The sequence below is a fragment of the Equus przewalskii genome, chromosome 19, assembly GCF_037783145.1.
Source record: "Equus przewalskii isolate Varuska chromosome 19, EquPr2, whole genome shotgun sequence".
NCBI classification, from domain to species: Eukaryota; Metazoa; Chordata; class Mammalia; order Perissodactyla; family Equidae; genus Equus; species Equus przewalskii.
The window spans coordinates 49527458-49547357 of record NC_091849.1 but is presented as its reverse complement, the minus strand read 5'-3'; the positions used below and the strand labels follow the sequence as shown (position 1 = coordinate 49547357).

General features: G+C 38.9%; 1 long non-coding RNA gene across 1 annotated transcript; it reads left to right on the top strand.

Moving 5' to 3' along the window:
* Nucleotides 1-232: 232 nt before the first annotated feature.
* LOC103550837 (uncharacterized) lies at nt 233-19228 on the top strand. Its single transcript, XR_544887.2, has 3 exons — nt 233-407; nt 10075-10277; nt 18868-19228. It is a non-coding gene; the product is annotated as an uncharacterized lncRNA (long non-coding RNA).
* Nucleotides 19229-19900: the final 672 nt, after the last annotated feature.

Genomic DNA, 19900 nt, shown 5'->3' with positions numbered 1-19900 from the left:
TGATGTGTGAGTGGGGTGGGATAATCCCACGGATGCCATGCAAGCACTTCGGAAGAACTTCCCAGTGGAAGGGCTTTGCTCTGCCTTCAAGGCCTGGCCGGTTTGATAACCCCACAGGAACACTGCGCTCCCTCACCTGAGGCGGTTATGTGCCACTGCTTCCGCTTCAATCTGCTTAAATCGACCAGACAGAAGCCTCAGCCACATAATGGATTCCAATCCCTAGCTTTCTTTCCTTCTCCGCCCCAGTGTTAGGAAAAGTGTTTAATTACCATTTGCTTTCAAGATAATTCAGTGTTCCAGGATTTCATCCATTAGTGAAAATGCTGCTGCGGGTTTACGGCGATGGGTGTGTTGTGTATTTTTAAGAACATTGGCAGGTAGCACAAGCAAGCTATTAGGTTTCGGTGAGTAACAGCAAGCTTTTGGATGTCTTTTCTTGATTGTTATGGTTGACGTGGGAGTTCTATTTGAAAGAAGGAAACCAGTTTAATCTGAAGTTGGTGGAAAAAAGGTTTCAAGAGACGACAGAAGCCCAAACTGGAGAAAGAAAACAATAACAACTGGGAAATAGTGAAATAAACATACAATAGTGAAAGTAGACAGCTGAATAAAATTTTTATCATGATCATGAGACAAAAGGTAGGAAAATAGGGACTCATGGATCTTACCGACAGCAACTTATTTTGTCTCTCAAATGGGAGTGGTTGCATGTAATTGGCATGAGAGAAAATATTGTTTCTAATGACAAATCCATTCTAATCAAAATAAACGATAATCCTAGTGGCATTGGTCTCTGAAGGACAATAATATAGTTATTTTCTGGTGCCATGATTTTAACATAAACCAAGGTAGAACCTCACTTTTAATTAATATCAAAATAAGCTTGGGTTCAATTTTCCAAAAAAATGAGAAAATGTTAAAGAGTTTATTACACTTTGGATTATGATAAATATTTGCATTATGTGTAGAAATGGAAGAGTTTCGTAGGGAGTTGATTTCAGAACCGACTGATTTATTAATAACACTTTACTTTTATATTTTCAACTATAAACATGATCTGTTTCTCATTCGCCTAAAAGGATTTCTGCCATTAAAAGTAAAAATTAATGGGTTGTTTTTACTAGGACAAATTGGAACGGTATCATCACATTAGATTAAATTGTTTCTTCATTAACCTGTGTATATTATATGGTTGGCATGGATCTAGGACCGTACTACATTTTGAGGATGGAGCAATGAACAAAAATAGCATAGTTTTAGCCTTACAGAGCTTAAAGTTAACCAGGGTGCCTTGGTAATGTTGAAATCTATTCTTCTCCCCAAAAGTTTTTCTCCTCATCTCCCTCCCAAACCATATAGGAAATTAAAATTAATTTCAGCTTTCATAGCATGCATGTCAGAGACCACCAACAAAATGTTCCTAAAGACCATAGGTGTCCAACATCTAAGTCATGGAAAGTAGCTTGTTTCCTCCATTACTTCTACCTTTGTGTAGAATTTTTTTGATAAATCTAAGAGCATGTATCTTTATTCATCTAAGAGAATCCTCTCTGATGATATCTATATGAAATTATCATATGGAAGAGTTTTATGAGATATTAAGTTACTACTGCTGGGGCTGGGCTTGAGGATCTGTCTGTTTCATCAGTGTCAGAAGTTATCTTTGCCAGGAAATGAGAAGAAATTCCCTCTCCACTTCATTGCTATCTGGCCTATGTCCATGCTCTTTCAAGCTCAAGGTGACGGTCAAGCCATCCCATGAACTCTGGACAGAGAAAGGAGAAATGTTCTTTATATGCCCCAAATAGTTACCCAATTTACCTTATTTTCTTGGTATATGGGAGAACTTGGTTTATGATCTCAGAGGACAAGCAGAGTTCTTCTGTACATTAGCAACAGTTCATATGTTTAACTTCCTACCAAACTAAGTTCTTAGGGAGCAAAAGTTATTATTTTTCTTCGTAGTCTTCTCAGTCTAACACAGTGAAAAACACAGTTGGCACTCGGAACACTTGAATGAATAAGAGAGTGAAAGGTGAAAAACTGAATGAAATGAATGTCAAGTAAGATGCGAGGGAATTTCAGTTTTGTTTTCAGGAAAGCTGGTTCTTATTAAACTGTCATTGAACACTTGATCTTTTCATTCTTGATTTTGACCCCTAACTTAACCATGCACAAGATGGATAAACGTCAACATGGTGTTTAATCTCTCTAACCTACTGTTTCCTCATCTTTAAAATGGGAATAGAAATCTGTACTTCTTAGAGTAATGCAACTTAATGAATTCGAAGTCCCCATAAAAGAGCGTGAGTAGGGCTCAGTATATGGTAATAAGCTTAACACTTGCCACTTCCCGACACAGCATGAATTAATACCATACTATGTGGCATTTTTTTTTTTTGAGCGTGTCATTTCTTTTGCAGGAAAATAACTAACCCAGCTCTTGATTTAACTCCTATGCTTTCTTACATGTGCTTGAATTCGCTGGAGATTAGACTTCATTGGTCATCGCATTACTGTAACAGCTTATAGTTCCTGAAGTCGGCTTCATAAAATTGAGATGCACAGGCCAAAAGAATTCTCCGTTAAACACTACTTAGAGCTTTCTGAGCTTATTTGTGGATTTCTACATGCTTAAAAAAAAAATTGGACTGATTTGTTAATTTAAGGGGCTTTAATAATACCTACAGCTTATCAGGGTTCAAATTCAAAATCAAACTCAATTGGGACAAACCATTCCATTCAGGTTATTGTCACTCTGCTGCTTGACTGGAGATGAGGAAAAGTCCACGTAACTTTAATTTTACGGGCACTTCACCTGAAACTCACTAAAGAAATACTCTGTACTCACTTTGTGAGCTAGACATTCTTCCCACTAGATTCATGGCTTTGTAAGTTGTGTCTTGAAACAAGCAGTAGAGGGAAATTAGACTGGTGGGGACAGACTCAAGATGTTATAGAAGCCCAGATTATGTGGATGTGGCAGAGGTGTCTTTCCTCAGAAGATGGTGCAATTGAAATGTCATCGTTAGTTTAGCAGTCCCAAAGTGTCTGTGGTTCCCTTTGTCTCAGTGTTCTGAATTGATTAAAAATTTCAAAATTTTCCAGAACAAATGAATGCAGAATATAAAACTTACACTTAAATATATTTAAAATAAGTGAGGTATAAGACAAGATAAATTCTTCTGAGATAAGATTGGGAAGGATCTAATTATTTTCCAGAGGGGTGCAAAATAAAACACAAAATTTTTTGGCACATCAAGGTTGGGATGATTGGAAAAGGCATTAAGGGACTTAATTTTATAATCCTCCTGGCCTTGTTCCCCTCCCACACCCATTTCCAAGTAAATAGTACAAAAAACTTAGTTTCTATCTGAAAAAGAAATCAGGCTGTGTTTATGGATAGCATCCTATGTGAAAGTCATAACACCACTTAAAACCATGACTCACTTTCCCCACATCCTTGTTCAATACTCCACGCCACTTTATAAGATGGAGTCGAAGAAGCCCTTGCTTTCATATAGCACCTCATCTAGAGTTTACAAACTGCCTTTGCATTCATTTCTTCATGCTACCTTTGTGATAACCTTATGTAGTAGATAGAGAAGGAATTGTTATCTCCATTTGTAGATTAGGAAATTCAGGCTCAGAAAACTCAAGTGATGCCCACCATCCTGTAACTTTAAGTGGCAGAGTTAGGATTTGATCCCAGATCTTCTGAATCCCCATCCAGTGCACATTCCGTTGTGCCAAGGTGCACTCATGGTACTTAATGTTGACAGAAGTTAACTTGACTTCCTTTAACGTGTGAACAAAGCTATGATAGAAACCAGGTTGATAAGTTGAATTATATGAAGTCAAGGTTTTCTTTCAACCCCAGCATTCTAATTATGTTTCTGGACCAGTTTGGAATATTTAGCCTATGCCGTAAGGAATATGAGGATCCCAGCTAGAATCATGTTTTCCCCCCTTTGAAAGCACTAGAGATATTTCTCACAAGCCTTCTGATTCTATGTCAGATAAGAGAGGAAGGAGACACACAGCATCTGCAGTGGAAGACTGTAAAAATTAAAACTAAATCCTTGAGCAAATCCAGCTCATTAAAATCATAAACTAGTCAGTTAAGGAAGGATAGGTGATTTCTCCAAGATGTCTTAGAAAAAAAAGTAGTAACCTAAGGATTCTGAAGGAAAGATGATAGACTAAAATGAGTTCTCAAGTGATTCTAGGCTTACTCAACTCAGTCTCTCACCCAACTGGTGGTGGGTGGTGAGGGATGGAGAAAGCACAGAGGATGACGCAAGCTGTCTTACAGTCTCCAATTCTAGGTAAATGATCTAAGAAAATGACTCCTGTTCAGATACAATCAGGGAAAGGGAATTATTCTTTCTGGAATCCTCTTCCTTCCATCTTTCAATTAATTTGTTGGCATGGCAAACTAGGGTGTTGCCAAACTCTTTGCTCTTTGTACATGGTCAGTCAGCTCTCTCTCTCTCTCTTTCTCTCTGTCTTTTAGTAACCTTCAAAAGAAATGCACACGATACTAGGGCAGTGTTGCCAAAATTAATATCCAATTGGTAAGTCTACAACTATTTCAAATCCTTGATCTGTTTCCTTGCTTTTCTTGTTCATTCTTGCCCTTTGTTTCTCTTCCATCCTGATGGCATGTCTTTAAAAAACATATTTTTAAGGCTGTCTGGAAAATAATTTGATATTGTTCCCAATCCCACTACTTTCCTTTTCCTAGGAAGGTTTCAAATGGGTGAGGCTTTATTGTTTCATGTCACTTGCTAGTAATTTTGCTTTGAGAGAGCTAGGTTATGGATTCAAGGGAAGGAAAGAGCAAAAGAACAAAAGGAGCCTAATTCATGCTTAAGATCCTCTATCTTCCCAGTGGGACTGTGTTTTTGTTTGTTCTTCAGAGGAAAGATGAATATTGATCAGACTAAATTTAAGACCCACAGGGAAGTTGTAGGAACTGTAAAATTTTTCAGGTCCCAAACAGGGTAACACATTTTATGATTTCAAAAAGTACTGATGAATCTCAGTAAAGACCAGGAGACATGTTTTTTAAAGGAAAGTAAATAGAATGCCCAAGGGATTGGAGTTCTCTCTCTTTTCTCACTTTCTTTGCTTTCTCTTAACTCTTTATAGGCCCCACCCTTCCAACGTTCCTCCTGGGAGATGCACAATTCCCAAGGTTATAGCAACAACAAAAATGACACTCAGTGAGCTTTCAGAGTAAACAAAGCCTGTGGTTGTGTACAGAATTGTTTTATTGGATCAACGTAACAAACTCCTTCCACATAGCCCTGTGAATAGCAGGAGTTGGGACATGGGCTCCTGGAATCCAAAACTCTCTTATGGAATCCTGGCAAGTGAAAGCAATTCAAACTTTCATTTCTATCTGGTTTCACCACTTGCCTATAGATATGGTAGTGTAATACAAATGTGGAATAGTTGGTGGAAAGGAACATATATATAAAAACACATTCTTAAGGTGATCTGTAAATTCCAAGAAATCATGATATGCCTGTTCTTTTTTTCCTTAGAGCTTTGCTGGTTTTAAAGAAAAACCAGAATCTCTAACAACAAATTTCAATATGTGTAGGTGTATATGGATTTTATTTTATAATCACCTTTAAAAGACAAATTGATAAACATTAATCTTAACTCATTTGAATGAGTCACACAAAAATAAGAAGTTAAAGTATTACTTCTCTACTTCTGTTTTGTTATATTCTTTCCCTCATTGGCAGCAAGAAACTCTAGTATAGTATAGTATAGTCTATCTAGTTTAGTCTAGTCTGTACCAGGGATCAGCAAACTTTTTCAGTAAAGGACCAGATAGCAAATATTTTAGGCTTTCTGGGCCGTGCAATGTCTGTCCGAACTACTCAACCCTACCGTTGTAGTGCAAAAGAAGCCATAGATAATATATAAACAAATGGATGTGGTTGTGTTCCAATAAAACTTTATTTATAAAAACAAATGACAGCCAGTTCATGGGCCATAATGTGCCAAGCCCTTGTCTACTCCATGGCCTATGAGGTATGGCATGGAAAAAAATGCCTCATCAGTTTTTGATTCTAATACCAAGGAAAGTCTACACAATCTTGTAGTTAATATAATCCAAAGTAGAGCCAGTCTGTTAATTCTTCATCTGAAATATTACTACCAAGAAGGACTAATATTCAATAAGCCTGAATATATCTTCCCACTCATCGGTAAGTAAAGACAGACTGTACTGAACATATATATGAGCAAGGCATCGTGCTTGATTCTGTAAGGAAACGAATGTATATAAGACGCATAAGAATATATATAAGACTACATTCCCCAAGAATTTACCATCTGGTTAGGATTTTAAGGAATTACTCCTAACTGCCATACAAGATAGATCATCACATGTAAAGGTATTGATAATGCTTTATGTTGAAATCCAGAAAAAGCAGAAGTGATTGCGAAGGCAAGAAGGATCCTGAAGTATCTCTAGGTGTCAATCAGGATGCCAAGTGCTCTTACTGTATATATTTCCTGAAAATTAACCTAAGATGATGGTACTGTTCTCACTTTTTTCAGATCAGGAAACTGAGACTCAGAAGAGATAGATTGATGCAAAATATTCTTTATCCCTCTTTGCCTTTTTCTCTAAAATCATGATAGAAGAAGTGTTTGCTCATTTCTGCTCATCACAATTCAGGAAACACGTGAGAAGTTCTACGTCCTGTCAAGAAGCAGAAGCAGAAGTAGAGGGAGATAGAGTGAGTTGCCTCTGGTCTCACAGTTACTTAACAAAAAGGCCAGATTGGAATTTGCAGCCTTACATTCTTAAGCCATGCCTGAACCCACCACCATGCAAAAGATCAAGATCTAAACCACATTACACTGGTAAAAAGGAGAAGAAGGGATGAGACATGAGTTTACCATTGTGAGAATGGCACTGGACTATTTTGAATGAAATGCCATAAATACACCAGTAACTATAGAAAGGGATTGTAAGCTGATGAAAATTATCATGGGATGATACTTCTAAAAACCTTCCGCAAGGCTAAACTAAGGCAGAATGAATCTCAGATACCATGGGGATAATTATAACAGTTATTCACCAGTGTTTAGATCTTAAAGCTCATTATAAAAGTCATTAGCTCGTTAGACGATAAGTCATTTCAAACTTTGGACCCCAGTGTCTTCATCTGGAACAATAAAAAATGTGCACCAATATTGATCACTAAGTTTCCTTCCAGCTTGAGAAACTAAACACATCTGAGATTCTGTAACTTGCTGTGCTCTAAACCTATGAGTCACATACATGTGGACTTTGGGTATTAACCTGCCCATTGGAGTTTAGAATTGAGCAGAAAGCCAGAAAACATGTGACCTTAACATAGAGAGAAAAGCAGAGACAACACATTTGCTAATGGCTGCTAATGCATCTTTTAGAGTAAGCAACTCCCTCCAAGTTTTTAAATTAAATTAAAGATGCGTTTATAGTATTCCACGGCTTTGGTATTTTTCATGAGTACTCCAAAGTCAGAGTTATCGGGATGTTGGATCTTATGAAAAGGTTTTAAGAAGAGAAAGTTCAGGTGTGCATCTTCCTTCTGAGTACTCCTGAGTATACCCAAGACCCAACAGCAAGGGACCAGTTAATCAGAGGCCAATGATTTCCCGTCTTTCCCTTTTAGATGACAGGATTAAGGAATGTCTGATTTGTGCCCCATCCCTTCTTCTTGCATTACAGATATTATATATCACAGGCAAATTCTGCCTCCACCAGCCAGACACGTTGCTGGGCATCTCTGTACCTAGTACAGGGAGTCTGATCAATTTGTCCACTTCACCGGAGCTCCCCAGCCGGCCTCCCTCTGGAAAATAGGTGAGGAATTCTTATATTCCTCTCAATATGTTAATCAGACAACTGGTATCACAGTTCTCTAACTGTGTAATACCAGTCCCCCTTGGCAGATATATTTTATTTGGATAATGATGTGAAATTTAAGATCTACGTTTCAATTGTGCAGAGCCATAGGCAGTTGTCAATTTTAGTGACAGACATAGACCTCGAGCTAAATTCCTGTGCACAAGCAAAAATTCCAACAAGCGTAGCACAATTCTGGTCCCTTAATAGAAATACATTTTCTCCCATCGAGGGGCAGTATTTTTAAACTGTTCATCGCATCTCTTGGTACCGGCAAATCATTAATGCTCTCGAATATTTCCTTTAACATGGGCATTGGCGACTTGAGCCATCAACCAGCCTGACAGGAAATCAGATGGTTATAACCTGATAGCCTACTTCTTCTCTAGGAGAGCAGTGCTGAATGTACACCATCCTTTATCCCTCTGCAGTTTCTCTAGCAATGTTGCTAGTTAATAAGTCCAAACTCTAAGGCAGAAAGAAGAGCTCTCAAATGCTGAATTTCTGAGACCTCAGGATCTATGTACTGGCGAGAATTCCCACTGCTGATCTTGCTGTTGGCAATCACATTAAAGAAACAGCCAGCAAGTGAACTCTGTGGCCTGGGGCCTCAGTAATGTGATGAGCGGCCTCTCACCTCGAGGTCACTGGTTCAAATCCAACCGTGGCTAATGGGGGCTGAACAGTGTCTAGTATTCTAGGTAAAATTATTTGTTAAATTTGTGAAAACACACATCAGATCCTGAGGCAAATGTACCAAAATAAACATTACAATTAATCCTAACCCACTGATATTATGATTTAGCACTTAGTGAGTTTTAACCAGCCAAGCAGAGAAGAAGGAAGGAAAAAAATCGTCTGCAATGCTTGTGCTCCTCATACAAAACTGACTGCTTTGTATGGTGTCCTACAGGTAAATAAACGAGGCTTTGTCTATGCAGAGAGCAAGGGAACTCCAGAGAAAAGTGTCCCCTTCCCTGAAATTCAAAGCAGGGACACCAGCAGAAGGAGCTGGCTGAGTTTTCCTGCTCCAGTGTGGCCAGGGAGAGATGCTATCTCCCCATCGACCCGTTTGCAAACTTCCAGGCACTCATTGGTGACACAAATCAGAAGACAAAGGATCGGGGGTGGGGTGTAATACTCATCACATTTCCTTTCTGGACCTTATTTCCTCATATGTAATATAAAGAGTTCAGGGGGAAAAAAAAAATCTCTGAGGCCCCCATTAGCTCTGTGAGTCTGTGATTCTTATGCTAAGATCAGAGATCTCAAAAGCAAAGAGCTCTTTACCCCCGGATTGAACAAGCGTTGTCACCTCTCCACGCGCCAGCAAAGGCATATCTGAGTCTCTGACATGAGACCCACACAGGGAATTGGGAGTCACCAGGGCAAGATCAGCAATCTGTCTCTGCTCCTCCCAGCTGTGTGTCCTTCAGCAGGGGGCTTGCCCTTCCTGAGCCCCAGGTTCCTCACCCACAGCAGAGGGAGATAATATCTACCTCAAAGTGTAGTGTGGGTTGAAGAAGATAAATGAAGAATATAGCATAGTGCCTGGTACATAGTACATACCCAATAAATGGTAGACATTTTATTAATAATTACCTCTTTTGCCTCCATCTCCCCATCCCCGCCCCAGAACCATTATAGTTTTGGTATTCCTTATTCACTCACTCCAGAGATCCTGAAGTTGGAACTTAATCTTTTTTTTCAAATCTATATAATCAGAAAAAGTGAACTACATGGACTATAGCAAAGACTGTCAGGGTAAAACAAATTGCTTTGAATATGCTTGAGAAAACCATTAGTCATGACAAAGAAATTCAAGGTATTTTCAAAACTGAATTTTTTTTTTTTTAATGAGACTCCTGGGGGAAAAAAAATCAACTTTGAGCAGACGATTGGAGATGACTTTACAACTCATGCTCAGTTCCATCTTCTCATATTTCCTCCAAGTGTATACATGCAAATTGCTAAGTGCAATGACTCATCAATTGACATTTCATGGATAAAAGAGAAAATCTTACAGAAGATGAATGAATGAAATTCTCTCTTGACTACTTAAATTCTTATTTTCACGCCTAGAGCTCTAGCGCAGGGTTTCTCAATCTTGGCACTATTGACATTTTGAGCAGGATAATTCTTTGTTGCAGGGGCTGTTGTGTGCATCTTAGCATGTTCAGCAGAATCCTTGGTCTCTACCCATCAGACACCATTAGCAAATTCCCAGTCAGCCAAAATGTCTCCAGACATTGTCAAATGTCCCCTGGAATGGAAAAATCAGACCAGCTGAGAACCACTGAGCTAGAGGTCCTGCCCCCCTTCAAGCCGTCTGGGCAGATAACGCCAATGGAAGGTGAGTAGTTGGTATTTTCCCAGAGAGCAGAGACGCTGCATTTTGTGTTGTGTTTACCCAACTCTCAAGTTATCTGTAACCATTGCTTCTCTCTCTGGTCTCTTCAAGCCCTGTGTCGAGCTGTGGATACATATGTTGGTCTTTAGCAGTACCTTGGGATTTGGAAAGAGGAACTGGAGGATTGGCATTTGTTTTTATTTGACAGTTTTTGAGACTGTGTCTATCGATCTTATGTCTTCCAGATGGAACACACAGCAACAACATAAAGCTCGGTTGTTGATTTAAAAAATAAAAAAAAAAATCACATAGCAATTTCCAAGAAAAATCCAGAAAAAAATAGGTGTAGCAGAAATCCAGCCACAAAGGAACACCACTGCGACAGGAAGTAGTAACTCAGAGACATAGTGTAACAGAGCCGGAGCCTGGAGGAGGAAATCAGAGAGAGGCGTAAAGGATGTCTGCGTCCCATCCAAAGCCATGTGCTGTCAGAACTCTAAGATGATGCATAGATTCAGTGTTCTCTTAAGACTGACTGGCACTTAAACTTTATTATGAGTGAATATGTCAAGATAATAACAGAAAAGTGCTGCAAAGATGCAAAGAAAATTATTGCACAATAGCTTCCATAACTCAGGGGGAAAAAAAATAAAGGGCCTAGCCTCGCCATCTGAGCAAGAGTATGAAACTGGTTTAACCGGACTAAAGAGCTACCAGGCACTCTGCACTTTTCAAATGCAGGCACTGTTCTGGACCATGTGTAAGGATAGAAATGTAACGGATGTCTTGCAAAGATCCTTGATTGCCAGGTAACTTAGATAATTTGGCAGTTTGCCCAAGCCTCTTCAGGCGTGTGTTGTTACATGTCAGCTACAGAAATATGTTACTGACCTTTTTTTCTGCATATATGCTATAGACTGAAAGAGCACACTCACAGACATCCTTACCGTCCTACATTTTGCTTAAGAACCAGACTCAGATGAGACTAAGGAATAAGACATTTGGGAGCTCATGCCTTTAGACTCCCCGACTTTGCCAGTGCAAGTGGTCTGGGAAAAGGCAAGTGGAAATAGGACGGTAGGAAGAGGGGAAGGAGGGGACAAGGACGATAAGCTAAATTAAAATATTTTCCACCTATTTGTTGAAAGATCCTTTTGTCAGCTTCCCCCTCCTCTTCTCATTTGCCGGTAATCTACTCCTTGCAAAAGAATGAGATGTGTTCTTCATTTCAGCATCAACTGAAGGGCAACCTGCTGGTCCCACAGCAAGACTTTTCCTCTGTAGGAGATTTTCTGGGATTTGGAACTAATTGATCAGCCATTCCTTTACAACATCTTTTCCTTGCTCACTAGAAGGAAACTAGAAATAACCATTTTCCAATCTCCTTCCCACTCCAAACACCACCGGTAGTAGCACATGCATTTTGTTGCTCACTAACAAAGAATAGCACAAGCTCCTTTTCTGAAGCAAAGGCAGCCATGTTGAGCCAGCAAAAGGCTCCCCAAAGGATGGTTGGAACTCTCCCTGTACAGAGAAGAAAAGACTCTATTGGTATTTTCAGCCACTTACAAGTTATCATCATAGTCAGACATCTTTTTCAAAATAAAAAAGCAGCAAAACATACATTGTAAACACCTCAAGAATTCACAAAATACTTTTCACCTCTAATGATAGTTTTAACACGAACTATAAAAGGAAGTTGCACTTGAGATTTAAACGAGGCAAGATGTTTACTCCCAAACTTCCTTTCGATAGAAATAGATAGAAGATGAGTGATGTGCCCTTAGCTGATACAGTAGCTAGAGAAATTGTGTGAGTTGTTTTTTGAGTGATCTGTAAAACACAGTAATATCAATTATCTTACGGAGTTGCTTTGAGGATCAAACGTGATGGCTTATGAAAGCACTTTGAAAAAAGAAAGTGGCATTTAAGTGTAAGATGTTATTAACAACAATGGTTGTTATTTAAGTAGTAGCTCAGTGTCTAGTACATTATTGCGGGAGATCATAGATGTGGAATGAAGGTAAGGCGGGTGATGTTCTAAGGTATGCATTCTCTCCACTACTATCTGTCAACCTTGTTAAAGTACGTGGTGATATGTTAATTGCATTGAGTATCTAAGGGGTCTTCACCACTGTGATCGCCATTAAGTGCTTGAGGTTACTTGTGGCCCTGGGCTTGTTTTTGTCACAAGAGCAAAGGAAACCACTGAAGAGGGTGCATGGTATGTGGAATGATCGTGAAACCCTGCCCTGCATTCACATCTCAGTTATCACTTTCGCTTGCTTTGTGACACTTTCCTGTTGACATTTCTCAAGAACATTGTCCAAGTCCCTAAGGGTCTTAATGTTGAAGACAGATTAATTATTACATGGATGGAAACAGTTCAAGTGCAAATATTAAAGAAACAAATAAATAGATAATTTTGTGACAAACAGACCACAGGCTTAAAAAACCTTGGGGACTGGAGCAAGGTTAATGTGTGGGACAGGGAAGGAAAGAATAGAAATTGGAAGATCGCTGTTTATCTATCTTCCCAGTGATTTCTCTTTGGAAACATTCTCAATTAGAAATATTTCTTTCTTTGACAGTAAGGACAGAATCTCTACAATTCTCTGGCAATATCTCTTCTCCAAGAGAAAATTTCGAGCATTCAAATACAAAATACACAACTTCCATATTTACTTGTTCAGAGAGGGAGAAAAGAAAGGACACTTTCTGATTATACTATTTTACATTATTACTCTAGGCAGGAAGATATTTATAGAGAATAAATACCTAAACTACTTAGTTAACTAATTAATATATTTGAGCTAATACTTGTCCTGGACATAGTTAACAAGATGATTTAATTCCCTCTTTTTTAATAGTGATTTATATTTTAAAAGCTACTAAAACAATGATTTTAATATAGATCCTTAAAAAGAGAGGGGACACTACTTTTAGCAGAAATCTATATTAGATGACACTTCAGATAATCCCCATTCTAAGGGGTTTTCTGTATGTTTTAGTAATTTGGCAGGCTGACAAGCTAAAAAGAATGGCTTTTTTGAATACTGATTATCTTGTCCTCAAATCTGTTTATTTTATTTTGTAAAACGTTGGCATTTTTCCTGTCTTTTCAGTAATAGTTTATAATAAAGAAAAGAAAGCACTTTGCAAATTTGAAAATGGTAACCAGTGCTAAAGTATAGCTAATAAAGACAAATTCTGCATAACAGTAGAGAGGAAATCTGCTAATTTATAACCAATTCATTAAAATGCTAAATATTAATACATTTCAGTTCTGCCTTCAGTTAGAGCTGGTTGAATCTTGAGCCTCATCAAGAAACCATTAAGGGCTCAAGTTAGGCCCCATCTAAAGAGAACAGTACAGAGCTGTTTCCTGCTCCCTTTGGGCTCAGAATCCCATTTACAAAATAATAGTGTGGGCTAAAAATTTACAGACAACAGGGAAAAAAATGAAATCATCATCTTTATAGGCAATATTTTGCATCATGTGTTTGTCTCATGTGAAAATATTTTTGGAGCTAAGGAAGCAGTACCCTAAACATAGTAGGCATTCAGTTAATGTTTCCTAATTATAATTAGGAGTTATTTATGATTTTATGGTCTAAAGCTACATTCCTAAAGCTCTAAAATAGACCCATTATTTGGTAGAAAATTGTAGAAGGAATCTGCAAGTAGTCAAAAGCCAAAGACCTCCTGGGTCAGTCTTCTAGGCCTCCTTAAAAAGACTTCACAGTCTGCAGGGAGAGTTGGATGCCTGTAATCGCTCCCCTCATAGAAATGCAGAGAACAACACCACTGTTCTCTAAGAGAAAGGGAAATGACAATAAGATTAAAAGCAGTGTTGATCATTACAGCCCGAGAAAAACTTCAGTTCTCCCCAAACTACCGCCCCTCCAAACCTAACAAATATCAGAAACCAGTGGTAGCTCCTTTGCTATTTGTTCTTCGATGCAGCATTCTTCATTAAAGTTGAGGGATTAAATAGAGCACTTTATCTAATTAATTATGGTTTGATCATTTTGACACCTTCAAATGATTCAGCCACATACCTTCAAGCTTTGTCAACTCAATTGCATCTTTATTTTTGTTGCCTTTAACCAACAATGAAGACTAATGCCACTCTTTCTAGTTTTCAATCACCTCTACAGAAGTGCTCCCCTGGCAATGTGCAGGGACAGACCTAATTAATCCCTCATCTGCCCTCCGTGGTGTCTATACATCACCCTGGCAGTTGGAACTGCTGCTTGTTTTAAGGCTATTGCTAGAATGAAAAGCTCATCTGTTTTTCAATAATTTTACCACAGGTGGTGATTTGTAATTAGAAAGGGCAGAATCTAAATTTTGGTGTGTGTGTGCGAGCGTGTGTGTGTGTGTGTGCATGGGTACATGCACGTGCATGTGCTTGCCTGTACTTTGTAATCTAAAATGGGCACTTCTTGCAGAGCAGAGGGGAAGAACGAAAAGAAGCAGCATAGCAAAAGTATTCACTTTTGCATGAAGCCGAACAACAGGCTTTTAAAAGAACTATTTTTTGTTTTGGTTTTGATTTTTGTTTTCTCCCGTTTTAAAATTGATATAGTCACGTACAGGTTAAAGATCAAACACTTGGAGAAAATGGAAAGACTGTAGGATCTCAGAAAACTTAGGAGTCTTTGCTGGGCCCTGGAGGGAGTGGAGTCTCATGATGAGGGTCTGGTGGTAGATCAAGGAGGGTCAAGGTGAAAACTTCCTCTTTGACTTTGGCCTCTCTTTGCTCTCTGGTCCCACTGTGAGGGGCAGCCAGTGCATTCTCACCTTCAATATAGGCAGAATTTGCTGTAACTGGGAAGAGAGCTTGGCATAGGAAGGCAGACTGGGTAACTGTAGCAAAGCAGCCGCCAGAGGAGATTTGTTTTCAGGTGGATGGCAGTGCTCTGATGAAGGCAACTTAATTTCAAGACCTTATCTATCAGCAGTCACCACATTACCATCCTCTGACATTCACCTTATTACTTGTTTTGCTCTCCTTGGCCTATTCAGATTCTACTCTTCACTCTTCAAGCCACTGCTCTTCCATGAAGCTTTCCTCGACCATTCCAGCCAGCCATTCATCTCCTAAAGACCACGTGGCTTAAGACTCTCCATCTGGCCTAAAAGATAGACAGCCTGGGACTTCCAAATATCAATTAGAGCATAAATGTCCTGCCTCTCCAACTAAACTGCAAATCCTTGGAGGGAAAGGGTACTTTTTAGGGTTTCCTCTTGGTCCCAGAACTATATATATACATATTCATATACATATTTGATATGTATATATATCGAATTGAATTGGTCTTTATGATTCCCAGAGTGAATTATAAAATAGAGATGGCACAGTGGCTTTGCTCACATGCTGGAAGAAGGAAGGTAATATCAAACTGTGGCAGAAAAGTAAAAAAAGTGCAAGACCTTAGACGAATTTTAGTCTTAGCATTGAAAGAATCTTCTAGCCTGCAAGTATTATAAATCACTGGAAATAAATTACTATATAGTCTTCTTCAGACAGTGCTTTTTTTATTTGTCTTTAAAAATAGTCAGTTACTTTCCTAAGTGAAGTTTGCTTCAGGGAAAGTGAGTACAGGAAAACTTTGATGTAGGTTTCTTCTAGTCACAGGTTTCTCTGATGATGGGGCCGGTGGTGATAGAGGATGGTGGGGTAGATATGGAGAAATGGAACACTGACTCTACGGTGGCTTCTGCCAATTTATGTTCATTTACACAGAAAGGCTATTTTACACCCATTGGTATCATAGAAAGATATGGCACAACGCGCTGTAGAAATATGAGATCTGTGTCAGAGGTCAGGGTGCTCTTTCACATCAAAGGATTTCTTCATTGAAAGGAAACTCATGCCTTGTTCTTTAGGGCTTTCTCTCTACAACAGCAAGCTTACAGAAACACAGTAGAGCTAATATATACCACACCTCCAATTCTGCCATGTCTCTCTCATCCTTTACCTGTTGATAGTGGGCAATAGTTAATCCAAACAATTGGAAGACATTTGGATCCTATAATATGTTGTCTTTCTGTTTAGATAGGCATCTGCATTCTGAGTGTACCAATATCCTCACATTCCTAATTTAACATATGTGAAGAACATTATCTGCCATGGCCAATTGAAAAAGAGAAAGTAGACCCTATAAATGCAAAGAATAGCTTAGATAATTTTTTTAAAGCTACATTTTTGTTTGGGTTTTATGATTTAGACTTTGTGAGCTTTTTCGTCTTTTTTTTTCCAAATACAGGGAATTACCTTATATCTCTTAGCTCAAACTGCTTACCCTGATATTAATGTCACCTCCTATTTTATATGCAATGTTCATTTTCATCCTGATTCCTCACTATTTCTCTACATGGATTTTTCTCGGTAATTAGACTTCTGTTCTCATACCCTGAAGACATGCATATACATTCCCATTTCTGGGTTTGTACATACAATCCCCTTCACAGGAGACACCCTCTTCACCTCTTCTCATCATGCGAAAATCTTAGCTTTCTCAGCCAGACTATTCTGGTTGACCATAGTGCCCCCTTTTTCTGACCTCGATGCTCTTAGCATGTGTACCATGCCATAAAGCTTTACTCCAAGTACCAGGGCAATAAATCAGGTTTTGCCCCAAGACATTTCTGTATTTATTGTTATTTTATTCTAGTAGAATCATTTTATACATTAAAGCTTTATTTCCCTAATTAAGTTATAAGCCTGCCTCTTCTTTTGCCTTTCACAATGCTTAGCACAGAGCAGACACTCAATAAATGTTTGATAATTTCCTTGTAAAGAGCACATGCAATATTGCCATTCCATGTCCTGAATGTGTACTTCAACTAAAGAGCAGAAAAAATATAAAATATTGACCATCTCTACAAAGGATCAGGAACCTAATCCATACACCATAGAACCAAAGACAGTGGAAAGAATTGTGCTTTTGCAGAACTGAGAAAATATTTCATGCTCAAGTCTAGACTGAGCAGGCAGGAATCTTAGAGCTAAATTTCTCTAACTCCTAGTTTCAATAAATGAGGAAACTGAGACTCTATAATAAGCAACTTGATTTTGTATCTTTTTCCATTGTACCTGGACAAAACATTTCATGATATTGTATAATTTAATATACTTCATTTTCACAAAATATTTTTATATGCATCTATTTTTACTCCCATCCTAGCACTGTGAGATATTCATTATTATCCCTTTTCCTTTTTGTTTCGGGTGAGTAAACTTTTAGAAGTTCATATGCTCAGTGCACGGGATGGTCAGGACTGAGACTGCATGCCCAGCCATCTCTCCCTGGGTGACTTATTCTTTTCCCCCAAAGTCAGATCTATATTGCCAACTCAGAACTTGTCTCCACACATACATACACACACATACAAGTAATCCAGGTGAATAGGAGTTGTAGGAAAGGGGAGGAATGGAGATAAAAAGAGACATTTCCAAGCAGAGGGAAGAATATGTTCAAACACTCGAGTGGAGAGGGAGCAGGCTGACTCTAAAGAGAGAAATGAAGGCTAAAATACACAGAGAGAGAGAGGATGTACGTGTGTGGTGTGGAGAAGAGGATGACCCTCTTCTTCATATTTCCACTTGAATGTCTCAAAAACACTCCAGACTCAATATAACTAAAGCCAAACTCATTATATTTACCAAATAGCCCCATATCTGATCCTACTCCGGGAGTTCCTCCCTTAGTGAAGAATGTCCCCATGTCTGGGGACTCGTGCTGGGCAACTCTCACCCATTATATCTGTTCACCACCAAAGGGGGCCCAGTAATTTTGCAATTAACGTCTCTCCATTCCACTCTCTCTGTGTAGACCATCTCTACTCTTGTCCATACTACTGTTGTCTCTCGCTTTATTGCACCAGCATCCCACCTGGTCATGGCACTTCTACTCTGCCCACCCAACCCAGTCTGTTCTTCCACTCCACATCAGGGCAACCTTTTAAAAGTATACAAATTTGATCATTTCACCAACCTCCAAAAATTCTGCAATGACTTTCCATTACTGTAAGCATTGACTAAAAATCTTTAATTAATTTTAAATCAATGTCTCTCAAACTTTAATGGGTATACAAATCACCGGGAGACCTTTTTAAAATGCTGATTCTGATTTGATATGTCAGGCTGGGCCCGCGACTCTGCACTGATCACAAACTCCCTGCTGAGCTGATGCTGGGGGTCTGCAGATGACACCTCAAGTAACAAGGGCCTAGAAGACCCTTAATGGTCTGGTCCACAACCTTCAGAAGTCCCTCCTCTGCCACTCTGTGTATTCTATCCATAGTGGCCTCCTTTCCAATCTTGGAAGTTTGCGTGCTCCCTCTCAACTCAAGCCTGTGAATATATTCTTTCCTCTACCCAGAGTTTTTCTTCTCTACCCCCATTTTTCCCCACCACTGACTCCCATGACCCTGATCCACTCATATTCATCCCTTAGAGTTTGCCTTCAGACTCACTCTGATGCATGTACTTTTCCTTCACAGCGCTTAACACAGTTCGTATTCATATTTTTAAGGTGCATGATCCCTTGGTTAATGTTTATATTTCCCTGTTAAATGGCAGACTCCATGAAGATTGAACTTAGAAGGAAAAACCAAAACTGTGCTCTCTGGGGTCCAAGTACCTTTATTGATCCATTTCCTGACCCCTCAAGACAGAGCTGGGTACCAGAAGATGACATTACTTCACTACCGGCTAAAGCGAGAGATGAGCACCAGACACCCGGATGCAAGCCAAAGATGGCAAGGAGTAGAATTTTCTGCAGTAGCAGCTGAAAGAGAGAGAGCAGACCTTGAGGCGCCAGAGGTCAAATGCGAGCCATGTATCATTGGTCTGTTTTCTTACCATTAAATCCACATCTTGCCCAATGCCTGGCACATAACAGAAGTTCAATAAATATTCTCTGGCTAAATAAATACATTTAAACAACTAAAATGCACATTTCCTGATCTGGTGGCTCTTCTAAAACAGCACAATGTAGATACAGTGTGAGTCACAAATGTGAGCTACATATGTAATTTTAAAGTTTCTTGAAGTCACATGAAAAAATCTAAGAAGAAAAAGTGAAGTTAATTTTAATAATAGATTTTGTTTAGTCTCAAGTGTTATCATTTTAGCACGTAATCCCTATTTTACATGCTTTTTTATTTTCAAACTAAGTCTTCACATTTCCGTGTGTGTTTTATGCCTACAGCACATTTCAGTTCATATTAGCAACATTTCCAGTGTTCAGTAGTCACCTGTGGTTAGTGGCTGCCGTAGTGGACAGCACAGCTCTAAATCATTTGGCCTCTCTCTACATTTCTCAAATGAATATATGACTTTGCACATCTGGTGAAATGAACATCTAGAAAAGAGTGAAGCCAATAACTGCAAACTTGGTACATCCCTCGTCCCACGTGCCTTACAACAAAGTCATCTTTCTACCCAGTGATGTGTGCTATGTGCACAAGTTCCTCTCAGTTGAGAGCCTACGGTGTGAGCAACTCTCACTATTAAGAATGTAAAACAAAACTGGAAATAGAGACTAAGTTATTTTATTTCTGTACTGATGTGTCTGGAGGGTGGAAACAGTTTTTAAAACTTCTTACACTTG